Source organism: Antedon mediterranea, chromosome 2 (genome assembly GCF_964355755.1).
Source record: "Antedon mediterranea chromosome 2, ecAntMedi1.1, whole genome shotgun sequence".
Classification (NCBI taxonomy): Eukaryota; Metazoa; Echinodermata; class Crinoidea; order Comatulida; family Antedonidae; genus Antedon; species Antedon mediterranea.
The window spans coordinates 7,905,257-7,918,784 of record NC_092671.1 but is presented as its reverse complement, the minus strand read 5'-3'; the positions used below and the strand labels follow the sequence as shown (position 1 = coordinate 7,918,784).

At 29.7% G+C, this 13,528-nt stretch overlaps 1 long non-coding RNA gene across 1 annotated transcript; it reads left to right on the top strand.

Annotated features, from left to right (window-relative positions):
- Window positions 1–1,008: 1,008 nt before the first annotated feature.
- LOC140039575 (uncharacterized) lies at window positions 1,009–13,197 on the top strand. Its single transcript, XR_011842530.1, has 3 exons — window positions 1,009–1,126; window positions 1,319–1,467; window positions 12,627–13,197. It is a non-coding gene; the product is annotated as an uncharacterized lncRNA (long non-coding RNA).
- The last annotated feature ends 331 nt before the right edge of the window (window positions 13,198–13,528 follow it).

Genomic DNA, 13,528 nt, shown 5'->3' with positions numbered 1-13,528 from the left:
AATATTAATAAATAGTATTGATAAAAGTGGCTCAAGACGCAGAAATGTGCCTTAACGAAGCGGTTTTGAAATGTGGGGAGATTTGAAGAATGTAGATGTGTACCATGTTTAAAGAATGCAGGATCATCCAAGGCGAAGGAAGTCGTGGAAATCACAAGACTACAGAGCTAAATCGTGAGTTGGTTGTTGAGTAATATACACCATCAACAAAATGAAGACACCTCTGTAGCCCAATTTAGAGCTTTAAAACGGATGATAATTGATGTTATATAACTTTTCTGATGGAGTGTAAAGTCACATAAATAGATCACTCTATGAAATGACAGTTATTGGTGCGACAGACCAAGTTAAAATGAATACAATAAAAATATTAAATGTTTGATTTAATATGACCCAGTCAAGAAAGATTCCCAATAGACATACAGTTAAATAATAAACGAATTATATTAACTGCCAAAATATCCCCAATATCAAAGGGTGCTTTTTTTTTCAATTAACCTTATATACAAAATGTATAAATCAAAGATCATAATTAGGGCGTATATTTTCACATGTTGTGTTTTCAAACACTCGCAATTAATAGCTGACATTGCAAACGTGTGATTTACAGTGAGTTTTAGTATTGAAGTATAATAAGTTACAACCGTTTGTGAGTTGTGTTAGGATCATAACGATAACTTCTTTTACTACAAACCTTGAGCGTTCGGCGATTAAAATAAGCGTAGCAAATAACCCAGAATGTTATCCTCTTGAACGATTTACAAACAATTGTATGGTTTTAAAAACTCAAATTTGATTCCCATGACTGGTCCGTGAATCTCGTAAATTTTACACCACTCATAAACATCAGAATCAAAAGCGCTGATCGGCGCAAACTAACCTTGCCTTTGTACAAGTGTATATCATCCAACAATTAATGATATCATCTGTTAATAACCTAAAGATACCCACGGGGTACATAAAGCGATTTCCTTTATTTACGATTGAACAATAAACTCGCTACGAAGACACAATAAAAAAGAGTAGCGACAATTCATACTCCATCAAATGCTCAATATATGCAACTGGTATAACATACCCTGTAATATCGTCAGCATGCTATCTCAGAGATTAACCGATCAACCAGGTAGGTTCAAATATAACGTTAGGCTATACTTTATATATGAATATAGAAAATGTAGGCTTAATATTATCGATACTCCATTTATTGTTAATTAAACTGTGTGAAGAAACGGAAACCTATCTGTTCTGATCATTTTATAAAATTAGGCTTTTACACTGAAATCATATTATTAACAGTGTTGTTTTCTTCTATTAGACAAAGGTGTTGAAACAGGGCAAATGTAGTTTCTCTTGGCTTGGATCAAAATGGACTTTAATATATTGTATATGCTTCATGGTTTGAATTGTATGTTTATAACTTGAGGAATTACGACAAAAATGAACAGAAACAGGGCTATATAATTGGTGAGGAACTGTAATTCTAAGGCCAAGTATTAGCAGCAGTACCTTACTGAATATTGCAGTATCTACCTTAACAGAGATGTGAGATTTGGATTCGTTAGTCTATTTTTAGAAATAGTGGTAATACATCGCGTATCGACATTTTGAATTTCCAGATAAACAAGTACGTTTATAATTTTTACTGAAATAACGGCATGTCAGCATTTTAGTTCGACGCGATAAGTTTGCCTTTGTAGTTGGTTACTAGTGGGACACATTTAGAGCAAGCTTCTACGTTGAAACTTCTTTGATCCATACATCGCTGTGTTCATCCACAATGAAACCAAACCATAATTCAAATGTAATCAAATTCGTGTACAATAAATCTTGCTTACCATTCTTCACACTTTTAGTAGAACTTAGATTCAGTATTCTTGCAATTAAAAGTTTGAAATTGTAATTAGCCGTTGAGAGCTGTTATTTATTTCCATCCTTAATTGCCGTGATCTAAAACAATACAAGAGCTTTTTGGATCATTTTGACAATAATCTAAATTAAGGGTGTAAATTACCCAATTCCTCGAGTCACAAGTGCATTTTAGTGCGTTTATTACTCTAGTGAAAATCTCACTTCACGATTATTCGGTGTCCGTTACGCTGAATCCGATAATGGGCTCGTGCGTTCCCTTGTGACGTTGTAGAATGGGGTTACGCGATGCGGGCCGTGAACAGAAAAGTTAGTACGCTGACTCTAGACTGTAATCGGTAATGTAACACGAAATAAATATCATAATGTACGGCTAGAAATGAAAACAAAATATGCTGTCATAACGTTTTGTTGAGTTTCTGACCTAATAAATATAGACAGGTGCTTATTCGCTATTCGTCTATCTGTTAATATTATATAGGTTTATATATCAATAGGCGTAAAAAAGGTATAAAGGGACCATATTTTGGACTATTTTTTTGTCTATTTGTCACAAATCATAAGAAACGTTCCTGTGATAAATATTACAATATAAATGTGCAATTAAAACGCACCTGTTATTGAACAACCAACAATTGTAATATTGCTTTTTAATAACGCCGTTAATAATCCATCTTGGATATAAATTTTACAATTGTTCTTGTCGTTTTATTTTTTTTTCTTAATTGAAAATTCTTGATTGAAACACGATGCATAATAGTAATACTACTCAGGCATGATGATAATAATAAAAACCTTAATAATTATTAAACCCTACAGGCCTATGGCCTACAGTAGAATATTATATTCAACACATTTTGGCCTATAAATAAAGGAAAAACAGTATAGGCAAAACTTTCCTAAAGAGATAAGAGGATTTGGAAGAGCTAAATTAAAATTATCAAAACGTGTACAGTACTGCAATAGGCCTAATGTTAAATAACTGAAATGTTAATCTGGGGCTACTAAAAGAATATTGCAATTAAAGAATAGGTCAAAATCATTATTTTGCTGCATGCATGTTACGTGTGTTTACTGTGAGATAGAAATAACACAAAGAAATCAGAAAGTTTTAATGCGATGTTACCAATAAAAAAAAGAGCAATTTGGCGTGCGATGACTGACAACTGTTTCAAAAAGTGTGGTAATCTATCATTTTCTTTATTTCATAATTAATATCACTTAGTTTGTTTTAAAATACACATGCCTTATTCGAATTCTCTTAAACCTATATCGTTTATTTCAATAATGCATTAGGGAGATTAAATTCTAATTCTTGAATAAATTGTGTAAATTTAAATACATATTGTTTCCCAATTTTCTTTTTTTTAAAAGGTCCCCGGAAGGACCTATTTTAAGTAAAAACAACCTGTTTATTCATATTCATGAATTCATGTAAATTTACAAACATTAATTCGAAAATTAAATAAAATAAATATGCCTACTGTACACTTTTTACACTTTAGCTGTGTTTTTACTAACATTGTGATAGTTGGGTTAATTTTAAATTATTAGGCCTAATTGTATCGTTATTGTTTTTTAAACGTCAAAAGTGTTATTGTCGGTGCTCCTTGGTATAAAGATATTTATTAACGCAAACGTACTGTTGTTGTTAAGAATTAATTAGTTAGGTATGGTACCGATAGATTGTCACAGTAATTATTTTACTGAAATAAGTTTTCGCGCTAAAATTGGTCGTGCAGTAATCCAATGAACTGTGGATGTAATTGTATACCGGTATTCATTACAGTATATACTGTAATGCTGTAGTTGACTAAATCTAATCACAAACTAAAATTTTAAATTTTCCCGCATTCCGTCTCAAAACAAAAAAAGTGTCTTTTATTTCTCCTTAAATTGCTGTTGTCCATGCCTCAATTTCGGGCGATTTTACTTGTGTGTTATTCGAATGCTGCTCTCTTACATATCAAAACCGATAGGCCTACATTTCTGTTACAATTTATCGTATTTGTTATTCTGTGTACAAAATGTGTAAAAATAACGACAAGATTCCAATTCATATATAGAAAAAATAGTATTATGAAATTTGATTCGAACCAATAAAATTGATACTTTGTTCTTGCACGTGCGTATGGTCTCATGACCACAATGAAAGTAATGAAATTATTTCATCGGCATATTGAATGGTCAAATGTTTTCCAAGTTTTTGTGATATATTGGCGTATAGATGTTTCAACATTATTGTGCAGTTTTTTTTTATATGCGTATACTCAGCTGAAGCTCTTCAATTTCTCAAATACTCATCTTCTTACTCCCAGAAGGTTGCTTTATTTCAGAATATTACACACGTGTTCATGTAATCTCGATTCAGATAATTCCGATGCGTCGTTAAACAGACCAAAACTTCCATAAAATCTCTAACTTTTACGACATTCTGGTGATTACGTAACCGTTGTGCGTTAAATTCATTTTCTTTTACGAGGCCTGCGCTGCTATTCTCAAAACAGTTGGCATTTCGCCTAAAATCTCGACAGGGGTAGTAACTGACATAATTTCCAAATCTAGATGAAAAATTTCTCAGCATCTTTGCATAATACACTTGTTTCTAATCATCAATTTTACGGTTTTGGCCTTGGTCGGACCGTATAGTAAAATACTTTGCTGCGTTTTGATTATACCGCATTTTCTGTTGAGTTTATGAATTGTCTCGCGTTGGTCCATATTCGTCTGTTTTTCATTTTCCCATTTGAATTGACGCAATTAAAATGCAAAGTAAGGATACGCCTTATTCGAAATCTAATTTTATAAAATCTGTAAATATGTAACAAACAACCTATGAACCGGAAAGACAAATATGCACTTCGATTTTTAAAGATGTTTCTATTAAATTCAAATAGATCATTTTATTGTGTTTTTTTTTTTTATTAGTACAGTATAACAATCCAAACATGAAAAAAAAAATATATATATAGATATTTTATTGACTACGGTATATAATATATAATTTGATATAGTAAAACTAAAATGATTGATATTGAAAACAGTTTATAATACATGATCTGGCGTAACGTAACTTTAAAGTAAAAAGAGAAGTATCTTATAAACCAAATCACATTTTGATACTATTTTGGAAATTTTGTTTTTTTCTTCATAATCTTAATATTCGTTCAGATTGTGTTCGGCCGACATTGTGCAAAATTGCGAAAAAGAAAGAGCAATGTAAGGTATCGTTAACAATTATATTATAGTATTTGTAAATACTATTTTTAATTAGGCCTACAAATCACAACAACAATACGAAAATTACTTGTTTTCACATTTTCCGGATTGGAAAAATGTGTACATTTTGTTCCTCACATCTAAACGGATTTTATATAACTCTTTAAATATTGTTCCGGCCTGTGTGAACGTTCCTTTACGTTAATGTAGTTACGTTACGTCGTTACGTTTAATAAAAAGTCATATACTTTTAATGTAAAAGAGTTATATAGAGTTATAATAATATCTAAATCATAATCAAATTTGTATTTGCGCAAATGTTCTGCTTAATGTTACCGTACTTTAGTTTTTTCTAAAAGTAAGTAAAATCGAACCGACTTTAACTTGCTCCAATGAATACTGTAATAGTTTATTAAACCATATTTTAGCTCTTTCGGTCTGTATGTTTTTCTAATTCTTCTTAATTTACACAAAAGAAAATATTTATTTATGTTTTTACAGTCACGTTTGATTTAATTTGATAGTTATTATATTTATTCCCAGTGATATCATATCGCTTTTTTATTTTCTAGATGAAGTTTCCATTTCTCTTGATACTCCGCACTCTGTGATTGCTATAGAAAATAAAATTAAGCAAACCTGGTATTAATTGACACGAGTGAAAGGGTAACCCAACCTGGTTAGCCATAGTAATCCAAACCATATAATGTCGGGTTCCATGGGCTGTGTACTATATCATCAGCCCAGTAATTCGTTCCCTAATGCACTTATAATTGGTTCATACCCTCGTAAATAATATTTGAGCTCCTTGGTAAAATGTTATTAGTTTATTAATAATAATATAATACGGAACTAGACACGGTTCTTAATTATTGCACGATCACCTTGGAATTAATGGTAAATCTTGCTCGATTTAGGATCTTTGGATTTTTATACATCGATTAAATTTGAAAATCACCGTATGGTAATTAAAACACTAAGTTTTAATATTAATTAACCAACGGTTATATGCAAAATCATAAATTTATAATTATATTATAAAAGTAACCATGTACTTACACGAGTATACAATTTTAATTTATCGAATTTAATATGTTAATGCGATAGATTTATAAAGAAAATTATAACATGCCATGTCTATAACGTCAGATTTATTATATATAGTATAATATTTCATATCTCAATTTATCCCGGTATTATTTAATTAACTTGTAAGTAAATTATAACTCGATATGATAATCAAGTGTTGGCGTGTTAAATGTCTATAGTCATAGCTTGTTTAAACAGTAATGTGACCTTAATTGTTTAGTTGAAATGTAGGCCTAAATATACATATTGTGTTGTACTATGTGACATACAAGGCTCTGTATTATAACTTAGTCGTTATATACAGTACTGCGTATAATATGTTATACCTGTGGCCCCTTCCCATGCAATAATGTTGTTAGCAGATCTGTATCGGTTTAACCTTACCCTCCTCTCTTCCCTCCTTTTTTCTCCATATTTCAATAATAAATAAATTAACATCTTCATTAACTTCTATTACACGTTTGGTTTCGTGACCCTTCACGTAGACCTAAGTGAACGATTTGAACCCACTTTCAAAAACCCTAAATTGTTTATCAAAGTTTTACGAATTATATTTGGTTTAACTTTTTAGAGTATCTTTCGTTGGCCTACATTACTCATTAGGTTTTTATTACATTCATATGCCCTATTGTTGTAAAAATTAAAACATTATCAACTAATAATCGTATCGTCAATTAAATATAACACAATAGGGTCTACAGCAGAACGTTATAGTAACATAATAACTAATTGTAGACCAGAATTATTTTTAAAGAAACCTTACATTTATAATTTTAGATCAAATGTATAGGCCTAATGAAGAAAAAGAATTTAAATTAAGGCTGAGAAATAAGAATACATGTAGTGATGTGGATTAGCATTACGGTATGTTTAAGATTAGATTTAATATTTATGTCTCATTCTAATTAATTATTGTGAAATTAAATCATGGGATAGCCAAAAAAATTTGACATGGCTCTCGCGTTAAAAAATTGATACGAATTTTAGTACGCGTCTTTTTACGCGCGCGTTCAATTAGTTTGGGTTTTTCTGAATAAGGTAAGTATATATTTAAAAAGAAACTTTATGTATAAACCGGTGCATATTTATTTTAAAATCTATTTCGGTATTCCAATGTTTTTTTCTTTTACAGGATTACGTATGTTAGCAAGTCTATTATAATTTGTTGGTCCGATATTTTATTCTAAATAAATATTTTAGTATAATTAAACATTTTAAAGCTAACATTAGGCGCTTACTATGTCAGTGACGGTGTTGATTTTAGGTCTATATTATTAGCTTTAATGGCAACTTGTCTATTTTGGCGTGATCAAGCAAAATAATTAAACACCCATCGAATATCAATGTTGCTTGTTTTAACCATCTTGTGTTTAGGGATCTGTTATAAATATAAAATTCCATGTCTTTTTCATATGGTATTTATACGCAATGTGTTGGATGAGTACTGATTCATGTCGGTCTTCACAAAGCCTTGTTTACTTGTAAGACCTTGTTCCACCATCATTGCACCTTGGTTTTTCTCATCTGCAAGATGGACTTCAAAGGAATTGTATACCTTACCGCCTGCTTCCTGCCTCATCCTAACATATTTTATGACCTGTGCCTTTTCATGAAATCTTCTTTCCACGTTCTTAAGCCATAGGACGGACGGGATGTTACTCTAAACATTCCTACTTTAGTTTGTCACATCAAAGAGCTAGGCCGAATGATTAGGTGTCTAAATTGTCTAAAGTCGGCACGATTAAATCATTATACGCCTGTACATGCTAAGTACCTGACAAACATGGAACATACGCCTCGGGCTAGATTCCGTGCACGCAATCATTTACACATCGCGTATCAATTGAGTATTTAAACTTTTAACAAAGTTTAGGTAAATAATCTTTCCTTTTTCTAATTTAAAATCATTTGTACGAAGACAAATTTATATGAAACAAAACTCATTTATTCGTATTGTATTGCTTCAAATCTGGAAGTGAAAACTTATTGAATGGACAGACGATAGCACGATATGTAACACGAATACTATAGTTATCGTTCTTTTTTGTACTAATATTTTAGTCTACACTTTTGGATATCTATTGCAATGATTTGAAATGATAACTGGTAATATGTAGGGCGTGAATTAACCTTCTGACTTGTTATAATTTAATGACTCGTTTTGTCATTAAGGTTGTAACGGTATACAGGTGTAGTTATTTGATAGCATTATGAATTGTATGTAAATAGTGGAAAGTCTAACGGTGTTAATCAAATTAGCAAACAGATAAGAGAAGATATTTATTCCATGCTTATTCAAACCTTATTCATTTTAAGTACGGTGTACTTATAGTTTTCAATATTATTTCTAACAATGTTATTTATTAACTTTTTAAAGGTTTTTGCAGTAAGCATTGAGAAAAAACAGTAATATTTAGGCCTATACTTTAATCTAAAAAATGCAAAAATCCTAAATATAAAAACATTTTTCAATACAGCTTTTATTGTACTTAATTTATCTCATAAGCTGTAAACGTAGGTATAGTAAGACATATTACTATGTATTACTTATTATTACAGTATACGCACTTACACACGGTACAAAGATGTCTACTAGTAAATTTTTAGCTTGAATCTTTTTACTATATTTTTCTATTCTATTCTATTGTTTTTGAAAATAACCAATATGATATTAATGTGTTTGTTATCTTCTCGGATGTACCAAATAAGTATTGTACAGTGAAAATAATATTCGGTGTGATCAAACACCTTTCGTGTACCCCCTACCACCCTAATTAGTCTTTATCTTCTTTTATGCACCGCAAACACCCTTTTTGTAAATATCCGCACTCTCGTTAATTAATTATTTCCCAGTTGTAAGATAATCCATTCCCTCCAGCAATATTTTCACCTTTTCTTTTGTAATTGTCACTAACCAAATTAGTACACAGATAGTTATGTACCTTGGAAATATGTTTGAGAATTTTATCAAATCGATCGAAAAATTCTCAATAAGTCTCTTTGCCTATTGGAATTTGTTTTATTATTTGAAATTATTGAATGCTCTTCTGTTCTTCTATATATAAAATTATATTATGCTATGCCTGTGGTGTTTATTCGTATTATTGTTGATAGTTAAAGATGCTCTCCATGAGAGCCGAAGAAATATTAATTAAAAATAAATACTGTTTGTGTAAATAGAAATAAAACAAAATCGATTTTTGGTACAGATATTTTAATATACATTTAGCTTAAATTCGATGCAACTGCATTTTCTTTTTATTGTTTTTAAATGTTATAATTGTATTTTTTAAACTTATAAACAGTATTGTAGAATACTTTTTAACTGATATTGTCGAAAATAGTTTGGTTATCTCTTTCATAGTTATTTAAAAACAAAACTTTAACGAACGAATTAAAATTTCAAAATACATTCATAAACACATTTTTTTCCAATATATCTTTCTAGTTTTTTCTGTACTTTTACGTTGCCTTGATATTATTCTCGTATGTAATTATAGTTGGTGTAAATTTTCGTTATAATCTTTCACCGCAATAGTACGAGACATCGAACAGAACTCATATAATTGTACATTTGGGAATGATATTAGCCTTAAATATAAGAATTGAGTAGATAGAATAACACCGTGACGAATAATACATTTTATAACCTTATATTGATACGGTACGTTGTTATCATGTAATGTAATTCGTACTACACTTGCATCTTATACTTGCAAATATCACTACAATCAACTGTAGTTTGGTACCTAGTGTACACTCACTGATGAGAATCAAAACTTATAGATATATTGTCTCCCTGAAGAAATATTTGTTTACATTTTTTTAATATGCTATTTTGATGTCACATAATAGTTTAATAAATAAAAATTTGATTGAAAGAAATATTTACCTAAAACTGTAATTTAAAGCAAAAAATAGTCAAATTCTCTGCCAGACAAGAGTTTTTGGTTAAATTTAACTGTTTCGTCTTTTTTATAAGTGAAATCATGATATTTAAGTGAATAACTTCAAATGGCCTATTTAAAGTCTGATTTTATAATATTTATTTTTCGTGATTTTGTGGAATACATCTTTAGGCCTAATTGTTATTTCATTTTACAAAATAAGTCTATAAAACAAATATACGATGTTAGGAATCAACTATCTTACTCCCAGAATGGCACAAATACAATACATTACAAAACCGCAATTATTATTATTTATTGAATCTAAAATTCACAAATATTAATATTAAAACGTAAATACAAAATTAATGTTGTCAATGCAATAGATTGAATACATGATTGTAATAATACTGATACCGTTTGTGTACAGATTCAATAAAGATGTTGCATGTTTAATTGACCATATCATAAAGAAATTGACTCCTTGACCAGATGATTGGTCAAGCAATGTTTATAGTTTATGAAATTCTCGTTAAATGTAACTGTCTTCCAATTTAATCTGGTTTTTTTATTCTACAACGTATATACAGTGTATTAAAGAATACGATGTACAGTTTAACTCCTTAACTGGCCCAAAGTCATTATATAATCTTAGATAAATTTCATTTAGGGGACAAATGGCAAAAGGCTTCCTACTTTCTAGGAGTTTTATCAGAAAATACACTTGTAATATGACCACAGTGCCGATTTTGCCATTTTTCCTCTAACTGAGTTTGTGTTACATGTTTTTGCATAACTAAACATGCGAACGTGAGTTTATTATAAAAACAATAGGGTATTATTTATAAAGAGGCTTTATGGTACAATGACTTGAGGGGGAATCTCTAATTCTTTATGCAAGTGGCCTAGTTATAATAATAATCATACCTAAAAATTGCATCTTTTCTTCAGACATTTCAGGTAGTAACATAAAACAGGACGATAAATCACATATGTATTATATAATAAAACATAGTCATATACCGCAAGTTGACCATGGTTTTTTTTTTATAGGCATAGCCCTATATTTAATAATTACAGGGTTCTGCATTAACTGCCAGTTCAGCTGAAATGAGGGCGCCTTCAAAATAAAATTTGACCCCAGTTCACACAATAATCATATTTTATTTTACAGGAATATAATGGATATAAATCAGAAGCTTTTTATTGGGGGGCTGGTGACAAATACATAACATTTATTTCGAGGGTTTTTCGTCATAATTTATATATAACATTTTCCAGATTTTGGGTAAATATACATTTAAAGTACATTGGGAAACTGTTTGTCAGTTATACATGCATTTGAAAGTTTAGTAAATTTGTATATTCAAAAAAGCGATTGTTGTTCCAAAAAATGGAAGAAAGGAACATTGATTTAATTAAAATACTGTAAAACCAAACAATCTTTTACAGCTTTGTATAACATTCTTTTTTGTGTGTGTATTTGTTAGCACATTAGTGTTTTGTAACCACTTTCGTCACAATGGGCAATAAATCGATTTCTTTGTATATTTCTGAAGACGTAAGAGTCTGAAATCCTTGTTCATTGATAAGTAGAAGTCACATTTAATGATTAAGAACATTGCTCCATCCGATCCAATCTTCTTAACTCTCTCAACACGCGGTAATTTTTTGTATTTTGAAGAAACTTACAATTTACCTAAATTTTATCTCTAAAAACAAATCGGAAGCATATCTTACTAGAAAAATAAATATATCGTTTAATAATATTATTATAAAGCATAATAACGTTATTCTATATGTAGTACCGTAATAAAACATTGATAGGCCTACAATGTTTGTTGTAATGACGATTTTTTTATTTCGTTACAAAACGGTAATAGTTCAAGTTTACTATGTTAATGAAGATTTGTTTTATTTAGTATTTTATGCATAATATAAATTGTTAATGTGAAATGTTACTTTTTTAAAGAGAACATGTCGACAATTTCCATTTAGTAGAAAAACATTGTAAAGAGAAGAACACAAAACAAAACAAGTAAAGATGTGTTTACATTTTTCGTGGAATGCCTACGTTCCGATTTCGTACTTAAATGTTGTATCATGTTTTGATCAAAGATTTATTTCAAATCAAGAAACCTTTGCCATTTTAAGTTGTTTTTTATCAGCAATGTATCATTGTTATTGTTGACTTTTTTCTTCATTAAGGTGTCGTGCCAAGTGGAGAATAAACATTTTTTGTTTCTTTTCGAATTCTAAATTTAGAGTTTAGAAAAAAACTGTTAGGCCTATTAAAATAATAATAATTAATAATAAATTTGTTTAGTGTATGGTATAGTACAGTGTTATTGTTAACGTCATTACCTCTTATGCAAATTATTATTTAAATCACAACACTTCTTCTTGATATTTTTGTTTCGATTCTGAATACATTATTAAACTAAATATAACTATTGTTTTATAATTGATAGTTTTTTTACTGTAATTGATAATTTTATATTGATAAAGATATTTTTATTTCTAAATGATAAACACTAGTAATCATACTATTTCTTCTTTCAGGAGTGTATTAATGGATCAGGATATTTTGAAAAGGCGTTCCGTCAACGGCATGGCCGCATGGAATAGTTTATGATAATGTTCTATGTAAAATTCCTTCGTAGGATGCCTTTGTGAAAATTGCATTGTGGAGTAACATACCTACAACCGATAAATCATACATTCAAAGGGATAATGTCTAGCTCATTTGCATACCTGTTAATACATAAATTAAACCTATTAGTATTATATCTTACCCATCGAGGTTTCCTCCATAATCTACCTATGTATATGGTTCTACGATTATGGAAATAACCACTTAAACTGCCTTCAGAAGAAGAAGGATATGGTCGCAGAAAGATAAATAAAGACACCCTTTTGGATTTGATTTAATACTCTAACCAGAACAATTTCGGTATGAAATAAAATCGCTCGGAATAAACCATATAAAAAATAACAACACTGTCTCTGTTCTTTGTTTACACGGACCGATCTTAAGATACCAGAAACATCTGATCGTATTATATTTACCAATTTATTTTCAACATATTATACAAGGACGCATAACAAACTAATTATTATTGTATATAAAACAATGAGCGGTTAATTTTATAGTAGATTCTAAGCAAGATAAAGTTATATTTTATTTTTTTAAACAAATAAACATTATATGTTTAACATTAAAGTATTACATTTTTAGGCTATAACATAGGATTAATAATATTTGCATGATGATATATTATTATAGTATACTGCAGCAATCTGTAAACTTTCTCTATGCAATGTCGCTATCTTGTACAACAAGGTCTAAAATAAATTACGTTGACTGTACGAGAATAATGTTTTTGTGTTAATGATTTATTGGGTTGATTGTATGCAGAAACTCAAATGTGTTAAGCCCATGAAAACCAATTATAGCTTGCTTT